The sequence below is a fragment of the Nerophis ophidion genome, linkage group LG27, assembly GCF_033978795.1.
Source record: "Nerophis ophidion isolate RoL-2023_Sa linkage group LG27, RoL_Noph_v1.0, whole genome shotgun sequence".
Lineage (NCBI taxonomy): Eukaryota > Metazoa > Chordata > Actinopteri > Syngnathiformes > Syngnathidae > Nerophis > Nerophis ophidion.
Genome location: NC_084637.1, coordinates 17,389,515 through 17,402,229, shown reverse-complemented (window position 1 = coordinate 17,402,229; position 12,715 = coordinate 17,389,515). Strand labels below are relative to the sequence as shown.

Genomic DNA, 12,715 nt, shown 5'->3' with positions numbered 1-12,715 from the left:
TGTCATACGTTTGCCATCTCATAATGCCGATAAATTGATTCTCTAAACCATATATGTGATGGTTATGTGGCCAATTGGTCTTAAGACGCTGGACTTAGGCTCCAGTCTCTCAGGAGGCGTGGGTTCAAACCCCACCACTGCCTTTTCTATTCCTGTAACGCATTTGTATCTTTCCTGACCAAAGAAATAAGACCAAGCTTGGTCCTCATTTGGAATGCTTTGGAAAACTTGTGGAAATCAGGCCACAACATTAGCTTTGGAGTTCTTTACCCTAGGAATGTTAATCAAAAAGAACACAACCAGGGCAGGGGTGAGGATGTGTGCAGCAGTCCAAATACAACACAAAATGAGTGAGAGTGTAAATATGCATTGTTCTATCAACCTATGTCATTTTGTACATATGCAGATTACAAAGGCTTTTGGTCTGACTTTTCCCACACAGTTTTAAGTATGAAGGATCAATTATTCAATAAAGCAAAGGAAAGTTTTGTTTCATTGACTTGGTATGGCTAAAAGGTGGACATGTATGTTTTTGTCAACCTGTCGTTTGAAGATCTGCGCCCCTACCTTAAGACACTCAGGCCAGTCGTATTTTTTCCTGTATTCGGATCACACCACAGTGATAGCATGTATCGCTGGCCGGCACGGAGCGACTTGCAGAGGGAAATAGCCTGTCTGGTGACATTGTGTGTAAACTCCAACCTCACCTTACACCAGGGAGTCAATAGAGGACATGAGAAAATAACCTCCGTTCGCTCTTGTTAGAGTTGTATACTTTTCCCAGGTCCATATTCCTGCAGCAGTTCCCTAAGACACAAAAGTTCTCGCTCAAAGACTTCAACCAATGACCTTTGCAAACCACATTTCAGACTTTGTAAAACTGACATGGTATGGGTGCTTCGTGCATCCGTCAAAAAAGCAGCCAGGAAAAAAGTGTCTAGGTTCATTGTCAGCTCCCTGGTGGTCTAGTGGCTAGGATTTAGCGCTCTCATCGCTGTGGCCCGGGTTCGATTCCCGGTCAGGCAAGCACTGTTCAACCAGTCTGGGAGCAGTCAAATTGTCATTTATGTCCACAATTCTCATGTTTATGCTCATTGGATGCAAATCATTAACATTGACATTTTCAAAAAAGGTAACCGGGAATTTGTTCAACTGTTCTTCAGCGTGGAAGTCTGAACAATGGGTTTTCTTATCATGTCATGAAACGGTGTAAGTGGATGAGCGGAAATCTTTCACATAAAACACGCAAGATAGCAGAGGATAGTTTCGATCTATCGACCTCTGGGTTATGGGCCCAGCACGCTCCCGCTGCGCCACTCTGCTAACTCTATTTGCAGTTCTAGCTTTATGGAGGGGTGGATTGAAATACCATCGCTTATGTTTTCCTGGTGAGAAACTTGTTTGTTTCCTGAGACAAAAAGGATTTGTCCTTTTCAATTACTACTAAGGCACCCCAAAGTAGAGGCGTTTGTTTCTTCCACAGAACTGGACTTCCAACAGTAGAGGTACCGACACTGTGGATTTAAAAAGATTAAATGCCGACAAATTTGTCAGCAAAAATACGTTCAAATGCCTTCTAATATTTTACATACATTCTTGGTTTCAACTTAATCCGCAATACTGAATTTGAGTCACTAACTCTAATACACAATTTTTCCTTTTTGAAAACTTGTTATGCATCCTGATTTCGAGGAATGCTCAAACGGTAGTAAAGTACTACCATATCTGTAGGACTGTGAAGTATCTCCAGGTCCACGCATCACAATTTTCAGAGAGGAATACTGTGGTCACTGCTCAAGGTTGAACAATATGTTAACTGATGAAAATAAGAGGAACCAAAATAATCTCCCCGTCAGGGAATCGAACCCTGGTCTTCCGCGTGACAGGCGGAGATACTGTCCACTATACTAACGAGGACTGTGCTGTTCTGTGTTTTCTAAAGAACAACCAACAATCCAGGCGTATCCCTGCCACGCCACAACCACAGCGGTGCCATGTCATACGTTTGCCGTCTCATAATGCCGATAAATTGATTCTCTAAACTTTAGGTATGACGGTAGTGTGGCCGAGTGGTCTAAGGCGCTGGACATAGGCTCCAGTCTCTCAGGAGGCGTGGGTTCAAATCCCACCACTGCCATTTCTATTCCTGTAACGCACTTGTATCTCTCAGGAGGCGTGGGTTCAAATCCCACCACTGCCATTTCTATTCCTGTAACGCACTTGTATCTTTCCTGACCAAAGCAGTAAGACCAAGCTTGGTCTTCATTTGGAATGTTTTGGAAAACTTGTGGAAATCAGGCCAAAACATTAGTTTTGGAGTTCTTTACGCTAGGAATGTGATAAAAAAAAACGCAACTAGGGCAGGGGTGAGGATGTGTGCAGCAGTCCAAATACAACACAAAATGAGTGAGAGTGTAAATATGCCGTGTTCTATCAACCTATGTCATTTTGTACGTATGCAGATTACAAAGGCTTTTAAGGATGAAGGATCAATTATTCAATAAAGCAAAGGAAAGTTTTGTTTCATTGACTTGGTATGACTATAAGGTGGACATGTATGTTTTTGTCAACCTGTCGTTTGAAGATCTGCGCCCCTACCTTAGACACTCAAGTCAGTTGTATTTTTTCTTGTATTTGGATCACACCACAGTGATAGCATGTATCGCTGGTCGGCACGGAGCGACGTGCAGAGGGATATAGCCTTTTCGGTGACATTGTGTGGAAACTCCAACCTCACCCTACACCAAGGAGTCAATAGAGGACATGAGAAAATAACCCCTGTTCGCTCTTGTTAGAGTTGTCTACTTTTTCCACGTCCATATTCCTGCAGTAGTTCCCTAAGACACAAAAGTTCTCGCTCAAAGACTCCAACCAATGACCTTTGCAAACCACATTTCAGACTATGTAAAACTGACATGGTATGGGTGTTTCGTGCATCCGTCAAAAAATCAGCCAGGAAGAAAGTGTCTAGGTGGATCGTCAGCTCTCTGTTAGTCGAGTGGCTAGGATTCAGTGCTCTCATCGCTGCGACCTGAGTTCGATTCCCGGTCAGGGAAGCACTGACCAACCAGTCTGGGTGCAGTGAAATTGTGATTTATGTCCACAATTTTCATGTTTATGCTCATTGGATGCAAATCATTAACATTGACATTTTCAAAAAAGGTAACCGGGAATTTGTTCAACTGTTCTTCAGCGTGGAAGTCTGACCATATGGGTGTTCTTATCATTTCGTGAAACCAAAGAGTGTAAGTGGAACCGAGCGGAAGTCTTTCACATAAAACACGCAAGATAGCAGAGGATAGTTTCGATCTATCGAACTCTGGGTCATGGGCCCAGCACGCTCCCGCTGCGCCACTTTGCTAACTCTATTTGCAGTCCTAGCTTTATGAAGGGGTGGATTGAAATACCATCGCTTATTTTTTCCTGGTGAGAAACTTGTTTGTTTCCTGAGAGAAAAAGGATTTGTCTTTCTCAATTACTACTAAAGCACCACAAAGTAGAGGCGTTTGTTTCTTCCCCAGAACTGGACTTCCAACAGTAGAGGTACCGACACTGTGGACTTAAAAAGATTAAATGCCGACAAATTTGTCAGCAAAAATACGTTCAAATGCCTTCTAATCTTTTACATACATTCTTGGTTTCAACTTAATCCGCAATACTGAATTTGAGTCACTAACTCTAATACACAATTTTTCCTTTTTGAAAACTTGTTATGCATCCTCATTTCGAGGATTGCAACAAACGGTAGTAAAGTACTACCATATCTGTAGGACTGTGAAGTATCTCCAGGTCCACGCATCACAATTTTCAGAGAGGAATACTGTGGTCACTGCTCAAGGTTGAACAATATGTTAACTGATGAAAATAAGAGGAACTAAAACAAACTCCCCGTCAGGGAATCGAACCCTGGTCTTCCGCGTGACAGGCGGAGATACTGTCCACTATACTAACGAGGACTGGGCTATCCTCTGTTTTCTAAAGAACAACCAACGATCCAGGCCTATCCCTGCCACGCCACAATCACAGCAGTGCCATGTCATACGTTTGCCGTCGGATAATGCCGAGAAATTCCTTCTCTAAACCGTATATGTGACGGTAGTGTGGCCGAGTGGTCTAAGGCGCTGGACTTAGGCTCCAGTCTCTCAGGAAGCGAGGGGTTCAAATCCCCCTAATGCCATTTCTATTCCTGTAACATGCTTGTATCTTTCCTGACCAAGCTTGGTCCTCCTTTGGAAAACTTGTGGAAATCATTAGTTTTGGAGTTCTTTACGTTAGGAATGTGATCAAAAACAACACAACCAGGGCAGGGGTGAGGATGTGTGCAGCAGTCCAAATACAACAGAAAATGAGTGACAGTGTAAATATGCCGTGTTCTATCAACATATGTCATTTTGTACGTATACAGATTACAAAGAATTTTGGTCTGACTTTTCCCACACAGTTTTAAGGATGAAGGATCAATTAGTCAATAAAGCAAAGGAAAGTTTTGTTTCATTGACTTGGTATGGCTAAAAGGTGGTCATGTATGTTTTTGTACACCTGTCGTTAAAAGATCTGTGCTCCTACCTTAGACACTCAGGCCAGTTGTATTTTTTCCTATATTCGGATCACACCACAGTGATAGCATGTATCGCTGGTCGGCACGGAGCGACTTGCACAGCGAAAGAGCCTTTCTGGTGACATTGTGTGGAAACTCCAACCTCACCCTCAACGCGGACTACACCAAGGATTCAATAGAGGACATGAGAAAATAACCTCTGTTCGCTTTTGTTAGAGTTGAATACTTTTTCCACGTCCATATTCCTGCAGCAGTTTCCTAAGACACAAAAGTTCTCGCTCAAAGACTTCAACCACTGACATTTTCAAACCACATTTCAGACTTTGTACAACTGACATGGTATCAGTGCTTCGCGCATCCGTCAAAAATGAGCCAGGAGGCAAGTGTCTAGGTGAGTTGTCAGCTCCCTGATGCTCTAGTGGCTAGGATTTGGCGCTCTCACCGCTGCGGCCTGGGTTCGATTCCCGGTCAGGGAACACTGTCTAAGCAACCTGGGGGCCGTCAATTTCAAATTTTTGTCCACAATTCTCATGTTTATGCTCATTGTTTGCAAGTCATTAACATTGACATTTTCAAAAAAGGTAACCGGAAATTTGTTCAACTGTTCTTTAGCGTGGAAGCCTGAACAATGGGTGTTCTTATCATGTCGTGAAACCGGAAGAGTGTAAGTTGAACCTAGCGGATATCTTATACATAAAATACACAAGCTAGCAGAGGATAGTTTCGATCTATCGACCTCTGGGTTATGGGCCCAGGACGCTTTTGCTGCGCCACACTGATAACTAATTGTATTTACAGTCCTAGCTTTATGGAGGCGTGGATTGAAATACCATTGCTTATATTTTCCTGGTGATAAACTTTCTTGTTTTCTGAGACAAAAAGGATTTGTCCCTGTCAAATAGTACTAAGGCACCCCGAAGCAGAGGCGTTTGTTTCTTCCGCAGAACTGGACTTTCAACAGTAGAGGTCGACTTAAAAAGATTAAATGCCGCCAATTTTGTCAGTAAAAATACGTTCAAATGTCTTCTAATCTTTTACATATATTCTTGGTTTCATCTTAATCCGCAATACTGAATTTGAGTCACTGACTCTAATATACAATTTTTCCTTTTTGAAAACTTGTTATGCATCCTGATTTCAAGGAATGCTCAAACGGTAGTTAAGTACTACCATATCCGTAGGACTGTGACGTATCTCCAGGTCCACGCATCACAATTTTCAGAGAGGGATACTGTGGTCACTAATCAAGGTTGAACAATATGTTGACTGATGAAAATAAGAGGAACCAAAACAATCTCCCCGTCAGGGAATCGAACCCTGGTCTCCCGCGTGACAGGCGGAGATACTGTCCACTATACTAACGAGGACTGTGCTGATGTGCGTTTTCTAAAGAACAACCAACGATCCAGGCTTATCCCTGCCACGCCACAACCACAGCGGTGCCATGTCATAGGTTTGCCGTCTAATAATGCCGATATATTGATTCTCCAAATTATGTTTACTGTGGTTGTATGGCCGAGTGGTCTAAGAAGCTGGATTTAGTCTCCAGTCTCTCATGAGGCGTGGGTTCATGTCCCACCACTGCCCTTCCTATTCTTGTAACACACTTGTATCTTTCCTGACCAAAGCAGTAAGACCAATCTTGGTCCTCATTTGGGATGCTTTGGAAAACTTTTGGAAATCAGGCCAAAACATTAGCTTTGGAGTTCGTAGCTCTTTTCGATACATGGCAACACAGGGAAGTTCTTTTTTTTAAAACGGGCGTTTATTGACTTCTTCTTGCTGCATACACCATCCATGCCGACATGCCTCCACGCCAACGCCAACACCATCGCCAACATCAATGCCAACACCAACGCGGTGAGAACTTACAAATGCAGTACAATACAGTTAACATACTTTGAATTAACATCAATAAACACTTGGAAATAAATTAGATTTGAGCTGCTTGTAACAAAAAGAGGTTCTAATAATCACTTGTTGAAGTTTTACACGAATCAACAAATACACTTAAATCTTTTGAGGAGCTGAAGACAACGTGCTCAAACACCCTACCCTCTTGCATGTTCTGCCTTGTTTACGCTCCGTGTGGTCGCAACATCACAACAATTGTTCCGCTTTGCAACACAATTAACACATTTTGCTCAGGAGATTTTACGATCACACATTTTCTAATAATATTTTATAACTCTGCATCATTAACTTATTTATTAATATTTATTTTTTTATGAAACATATTTAAAGTCTGAAAACTCTCAGAGACAGCTACACTCCCACCAAATCACTCATTGCCCTGAAATGTGGGATTTTCCCTCTTTATCAAAACCAGTTTCAAGCATCTATATGTGTGTGCGTCTTAATTGGCTTCTACTAATGTTACTATTTTATGAATAGGTCTTTCTAGATTAATCGGTCGTGAGTGAGGTTTGCCCTTGTCAACAGTAGTCTCACTGAGCACCAGTTTCAGCTTGCGCACCATGCCATCTCTTCCAGGCTGAGCTTCGACTACTCTTGCGAGCCTCCATTCATTTCTGGGGTACACTTTAAAATCACAATGTCATTCACTTGTGAGTTCCTTGTGGGGCTGTGCCATTTCTGTCGCTGTTGTTGGTTCAGCAGATATTCTCGCTTCCATCTTTGCCAGAATTCATTCGCCAAGAACTGCACTTTTCTCCATCTGTTGTGCAGATACAAATCCTCCTTACAGAACTGGCCTGGTGGTGGCAGTATTACTGCAGATTTCATGGTGAGAATATGGTTTGGTGTAAGAGGTTCTGGAGCTGTTGGGTCATGAAGATTCTCAACACTCAAAGGTCGGCTGTTGATAATGACCATTGTTTTGTACATGAGCGTCTTCAAGCTTGTGGTGTCGAGTCTGTTAGCCCACTTGTCAAGCATGGTCGTCAGAATCCTTCTAATCGTCCGAATTTGACGACCCCAGACTCCACCCATATGACTTGCTGATGGGATGTTCACAAAGAACTCACAACCAATTGCTCTTTGGCGCTCTTGATCTATGTCTTTGAGTAGCTCTGCAAATTCTCTTCTAGCGCCCATAAAATTTGTTCCCTGATCACACCTCAGTTGTCGTACAGGGCCTCTGATCGCGGTGAATGTTCTGAGAGCGTTTATGAACGCATCGGTGGTCATGTCGTCTAGGGTCTCTATATGCACTGCTCTAGAGCATAAGCAGGTGAAGATCAATCCATATCTTTTAAGTTCTTTTCTTCCTTCCTTTACAAGAAATGGACCAAAACAGTTGAGCCCGCAGTAGGTAAATAGAGGGCTTGTCAGAGTTCTTTCCTTTGGGATATCTGCCATTTGTTGAACATCTGTGGTTGTCCTGTACCTTCTGCATGGGACGCACTTGTAATTGTGTGAGGACACAATACTTCCGCATCCAAGAATCCATATTCCATTTGGGCGTATCTCATTCATTGTCATCCCTCTTCCTTGGTGGTGTACCCGCTCATGGTGATATTTCACAATTAGGTCTGACACATGTGATTTCCTTGGCAATGTTGCAGGGTGCTTCAAGTCATGATGAAGGGCTGACTGCGACAACCGTCCTCCCACCCTGAGTATCTTGTTTGCATCAAGGTAAGCATTGAGCCGGTAGAGCTTGTTGCGTTTGACAAGTTTTTCACCTCCATTGCATTTGAGTTTCTTTATGTCATCAGCAAAGGCTTCCTCTTGTGTGAGCTTGATGATGAAGAACTCTGCTTCACGTCTGTCTTCAAGGTTTGTAGTTTGGTCTGTCCCTACTTGACTTCCACTATGTTACTGCAGATGATAGCTCGAGTCTTGGGATTGTGGTCAGTTTTGTGGGGGCAACCCTTGCCTTTCCCATGACGAGTGAACAGCTGACCTGCCCAGTTTCACTTATGAGCCGGTTGTATGAGCAGGCACCATAGCCAATGCAACTTGCGTCTGAAAAGTTGTGCAGTTCGTATTGTGAGGTCTTTCCCAACTCGTCAGGTAAGTAGCTTCTTTGGATTCTCAGGGATGCCAATTCAGGTAAGTCTCTCAGCTATGACTCCCAGCGTGGGCAGACGTGTTCTGGAAGAGCTTTGTCCCAGGTTACCTTTTTGCTAGACAGTGTCTGGAGAATCTGCTTACCAAGCAGTATGAATGGCGCCACAAAGCCAAGTGGGTCGAAGACAGAGGCAATAGTTGAGAGCACTCCTCTTCTAGTAAATGGTTTGTCCTTAACAATAATTCTGAATTGAAATTTGTCTGATTCAACACACCACTGGCCACCGAGGGCTCGTTCGATGTGTTCTCCTAGTGCAATGTCTTGATCTTTGATTTGGGTGCATTCCTTTGGTGGCACTGAGTTGACGACATCCTTACTGTTAGACACAAACTTGTGTAGTCTCAGGTTTCCCGTTTTGCATAGGGCTCTTGACTCTTCTATCAGGCTGATTGCCTCTGTGTGCAAACGGTCGTTAAGCCATCGTCAACATAAAAGCTTCTTTGGATGAACTTTATTGGCTCTTCAGTGTAGCGTCCACGGCCTTGTGCCGCGAGGTTTTTGAGAGCAAAGTTGGAGCAGCCAGGTGACGAAGCTGCCCAAACAAGCGCACACGCATCCCATATACCAAGGGTTTAGAGTTTATATCTCCTTCGTCCCACCAGAGGAACCTCAAGTAGTCCTGGTGTTCCTTTGCGACGTGAAATTGGTGAAACATCTTCTCAATGTCACACATTATGGCAATTGGGCCCTTCCTGAATCGGACCAGCACACCAACCAAGGTGTTCGTCAGGTCTGGTCCAGTTAAGAGGTGATCATTGAGCGATGAGTCTTGAAAACGTGCAGAACAGTCAAAGACTACATGTATCTTCCCTGGTTTGTGGGGGTGGTAGACTCCGTGGTGCGGAATATACCATGCTGGTTGCTTGTGGAGTTCAGACTGTGGGACCTTGACAGCATCTCCACTAGTGATGATGTCATTCATGAAATCGACATAATCTTTGTAGTAATGCTCATTATTTCTTAGTCTTCTCTCCAGTGGTGCTAATCTGTTAGCTGCACATCTTTCGTTATTTGGAAGACTGGGTTTGTCTTTCTTGAATGGTAGTGGTAGCTCATAGTGTCCATCTTCTTTCTGTCTTATCCCCTCTTTCACTCGTGACATGAAGAGAAGTTCTTCTTGAGAGACTGGATTGTTGTCTGTTGAGTGGTCTGTGAAATCCATTTCGAGCATCTTAATGATTTCTGAAAAACTTAGCTCTGACCTGATTTCTGCAAAAAAAGTGCACTTCATCTTTAAGTCGACTTAGAGGTTGTGCGGCAGGAGTCACTTGTCGTACAATGACCCTATGGCTCACACCAATTGTGTCTTCAAACTCAGGTGCTGGCTTGGAACAGCCAACAATGCTCCATCCAAGGTCGGTTCGCTGACCATATGGATGGCCTTCTTCTCCGCATATAATTTCTCTGGGAATAAGAGCTTTATGGGAGTTATAGCCTATTGGTGGAGGAATCTTGTGGAGCAATGGTTCAAGATGAGGCCATTTTTGAGCTGTCTCTGTGGTTGGAATGTGCGACTTCTCAGCAGGAATGAACTCACGTGAGAAGAGAGTTCATAGGGAGATCACTTTTTCTAAGTCGTATCACTTGCAGGTTAGACAATTTTTGACAGGGTATGACTTTAGAGACTGATGACATTGTGGAAAGCCGTAGACAGACATTCTCCTTCCTTGTGTTGAGCCTTTGAGCAACTTGGTCCAGGATGAATGTTGTGTCACTCTGCGTACCCAGCAACGCATATGTTAAGATCTCATGCTCAGGCTGTTTTGTGGAAGAGATCCAGACTGGTACTATTGAGGATGTATGTGAGCCTTGATTGCCTTGGGCAACTCTATTGGTAGTTGCTGTTGCAGTTGCAGGGATTTGCTCTGTTCCTCGTGCTTTATTTGAATCACTCTCCACTTTGTTTGATGAAGAACCTTTCTGAAAGTTGTCATCATGCAAGCATGTTGGATGTCTTTTTCGACAGGTATCGCACTTACTTTTGTCCTCACAGCTTCTTGTACAAACTTTCCACCACTTAGATACTTTCTCAAGTAGTAGAGTTTTTCATTTTTTGGAATGCCCTTTCTGTCAATCAGTATCTGAAATGACAATTTCCAGTCGTATTTTATAGGATCTCCCGTGAATACTGTAAGTTCAGGTGTTGGGAGACGATTGGCACTCATGGCTTCAGCGAGAGCAGTTGCTAAATCAGGACTTTGCACCTGCAAATTTGGTGGAACTTGTGGGACTGATTGAATGTTGGGATGACTGGGATTATGACTTGGCACTTGAGCTTGTTGAGGAATGAATAGAGGACTTGATGCATTGAGGGTTTGTGTCTTATTGGGTTGTTTGATGTTATGTAGTAAACTAATGACTTCAGATTTGTCACTGAGTTCGTCGTACACCTTGACTCGGGCCTTAGCTGCATTCAACTTATTGACTTCCTCTAAGCGCTCAAGCTTTCGGAGCTGATTTTGCATTGCCTGTTGTCTGGCTAGAGATTCAGCCTCAAATTGTGCAGCACGTAGCTTTTCTTCAGCCTCCAGTCTTTGAAGTTCAGTGACTTCCTTGTCTTGATCTTGTATCACTGACAAAACCTCTTTGGCCGCAGCTGCTTCGGCCACAGCATCATCTCTTTTGACCGAAAGGTTACTTAAGTGAGTGTTGTGTTCCGAACGAAGGTATAGAGACTTTAATGATGAATTTAGAATGGAGCCGACATCTGGCCACTGTTCTTCATTCAATGCAGCATCCCAGTCAATGAGTTGTTGTGCTCTTTTAATCATGAATTCAGACATTGATACACATGCATCCACTTTACGTCGCACATCTGCATCAGGAGCTTGCGTTTGACGGAATTCCTCATATACTGCCTTTACATCTGCACATGTTGCTTGTAGATGATCCATCGACTTGTTCTTCCTCTGAGATTCCATCACTCATCAACTCTTGGCTACTTTTGCATAATACTTCCATTTCTCATATGCAAGTTTGTATCTGCAATGCATGCCTTTCAATTTTTCTTCTTGAAGTCCTTTCCCTTTTTCCGTCAAGGTTCGAGTTATTCCGCTTCTTCGCACAGTGTCTTCTCCTTCTGCAGCTAGGGCATTAACCTCAGGCTGAGCTAATGAGTTTGTGTGCTGTCCTGTAATCTTTGAGTTTGTGTCAGACATATTGAGATAAAATGGGGCTTGTCAATTGACAATGTTTTAGGCAAAGAAGGGTTAATTTAATTTGGTAGTAGGCTAATCATTTGAAATACCTACAGTATGTAGACTACTTTTTATACTTGAATACTGTTTTCTCTCTTGTTAATGTTGTGAATGCTTCCTACAAATTTGTGCAAACAGTTATTAATAAAGAAGAAGTTACTTGGGCCTATTTTTAATTATTAATTAAAATGCAGGCCCTTTTTTTAAATATATTTTATGAAATTAAATTACCAGTAGGCCTATTTAGTTAGCTTAAAATGGACTTTGCTTAATTAACAGGAAATTCACCAATCTTGGTCAAACTCAAAAATGCCTTATAGCATATTGCTGTCGTAATAACAGACACTTGCAAATCTTGGTTTAACTCATAAAATGCCTGAGACACCTGGTGGAATAAACTGAAACTACACACTTCCTGTTGAATTATGCACTGTTAGAAACCTTTAAAGTCTTCCTATTTTACGGTTTGAGTAATAATTTGCAGTTAAACACATACAGTAAAACAATGTCAGCAAGTGATTTTAAACATTCATACAAAGCACTGTTTGCAAAGAGATAAACCTGAGTCCTTGTGAATTCCAGAAGCACGCCTCTTCTCCCACCACTCGGCTTTGGCTGGGCTCTTTAGACACGCCCTGAAACTCGACTTGATTGACAGGCAGGTTAATCTCTGTTGCTCTCATGCGTGTATGATCCCGTGTCTCTTCTACCCGCGAAGACGGTCGAGTTCTCACTGTAGCTCCTTTCGATACACGGCAACACAGGGAAGTTCTTTTTTGTAAAACGGGCGTTTATTGACTCCTTCTCGCTGTATACACCATCCACGCCGACACGCCTCCACACCAACGCCAACACCAACGCCAACGCTAACACCAACGCCGTGAGAACTTACAAATGCAGTACAATACAGTACATTAGTCTTTG

The 12,715-nt window shown here is 43.0% G+C and overlaps 5 non-coding genes across 5 annotated transcripts; 2 read left to right on the top strand and 3 right to left on the bottom strand.

The window, feature by feature from the left end:
- The first annotated feature begins 954 nt into the window (after positions 1 to 954).
- Positions 955 to 1,026, top strand: trnae-cuc (transfer RNA glutamic acid (anticodon CUC)). Its single transcript has one exon. It is a non-coding gene; the product is annotated as a tRNA-Glu (tRNA).
- Positions 1,027 to 1,845: 819 nt separating this feature from the next.
- On the bottom strand, positions 1,846 to 1,917 carry trnad-guc (transfer RNA aspartic acid (anticodon GUC)). Its single transcript has one exon. It is a non-coding gene; the product is annotated as a tRNA-Asp (tRNA).
- Positions 1,918 to 2,055: 138 nt separating this feature from the next.
- trnal-uag (transfer RNA leucine (anticodon UAG)) lies at positions 2,056 to 2,137 on the top strand. The gene has a single exon. It is a non-coding gene; the product is annotated as a tRNA-Leu (tRNA).
- A 1,747-nt stretch (positions 2,138 to 3,884) lies between these two features.
- Positions 3,885 to 3,956, bottom strand: trnad-guc (transfer RNA aspartic acid (anticodon GUC)). The gene has a single exon. It is a non-coding gene; the product is annotated as a tRNA-Asp (tRNA).
- Positions 3,957 to 5,853: 1,897 nt separating this feature from the next.
- On the bottom strand, positions 5,854 to 5,925 carry trnad-guc (transfer RNA aspartic acid (anticodon GUC)). The gene has a single exon. It is a non-coding gene; the product is annotated as a tRNA-Asp (tRNA).
- Between the last annotated feature and the right edge of the window lie 6,790 nt (positions 5,926 to 12,715).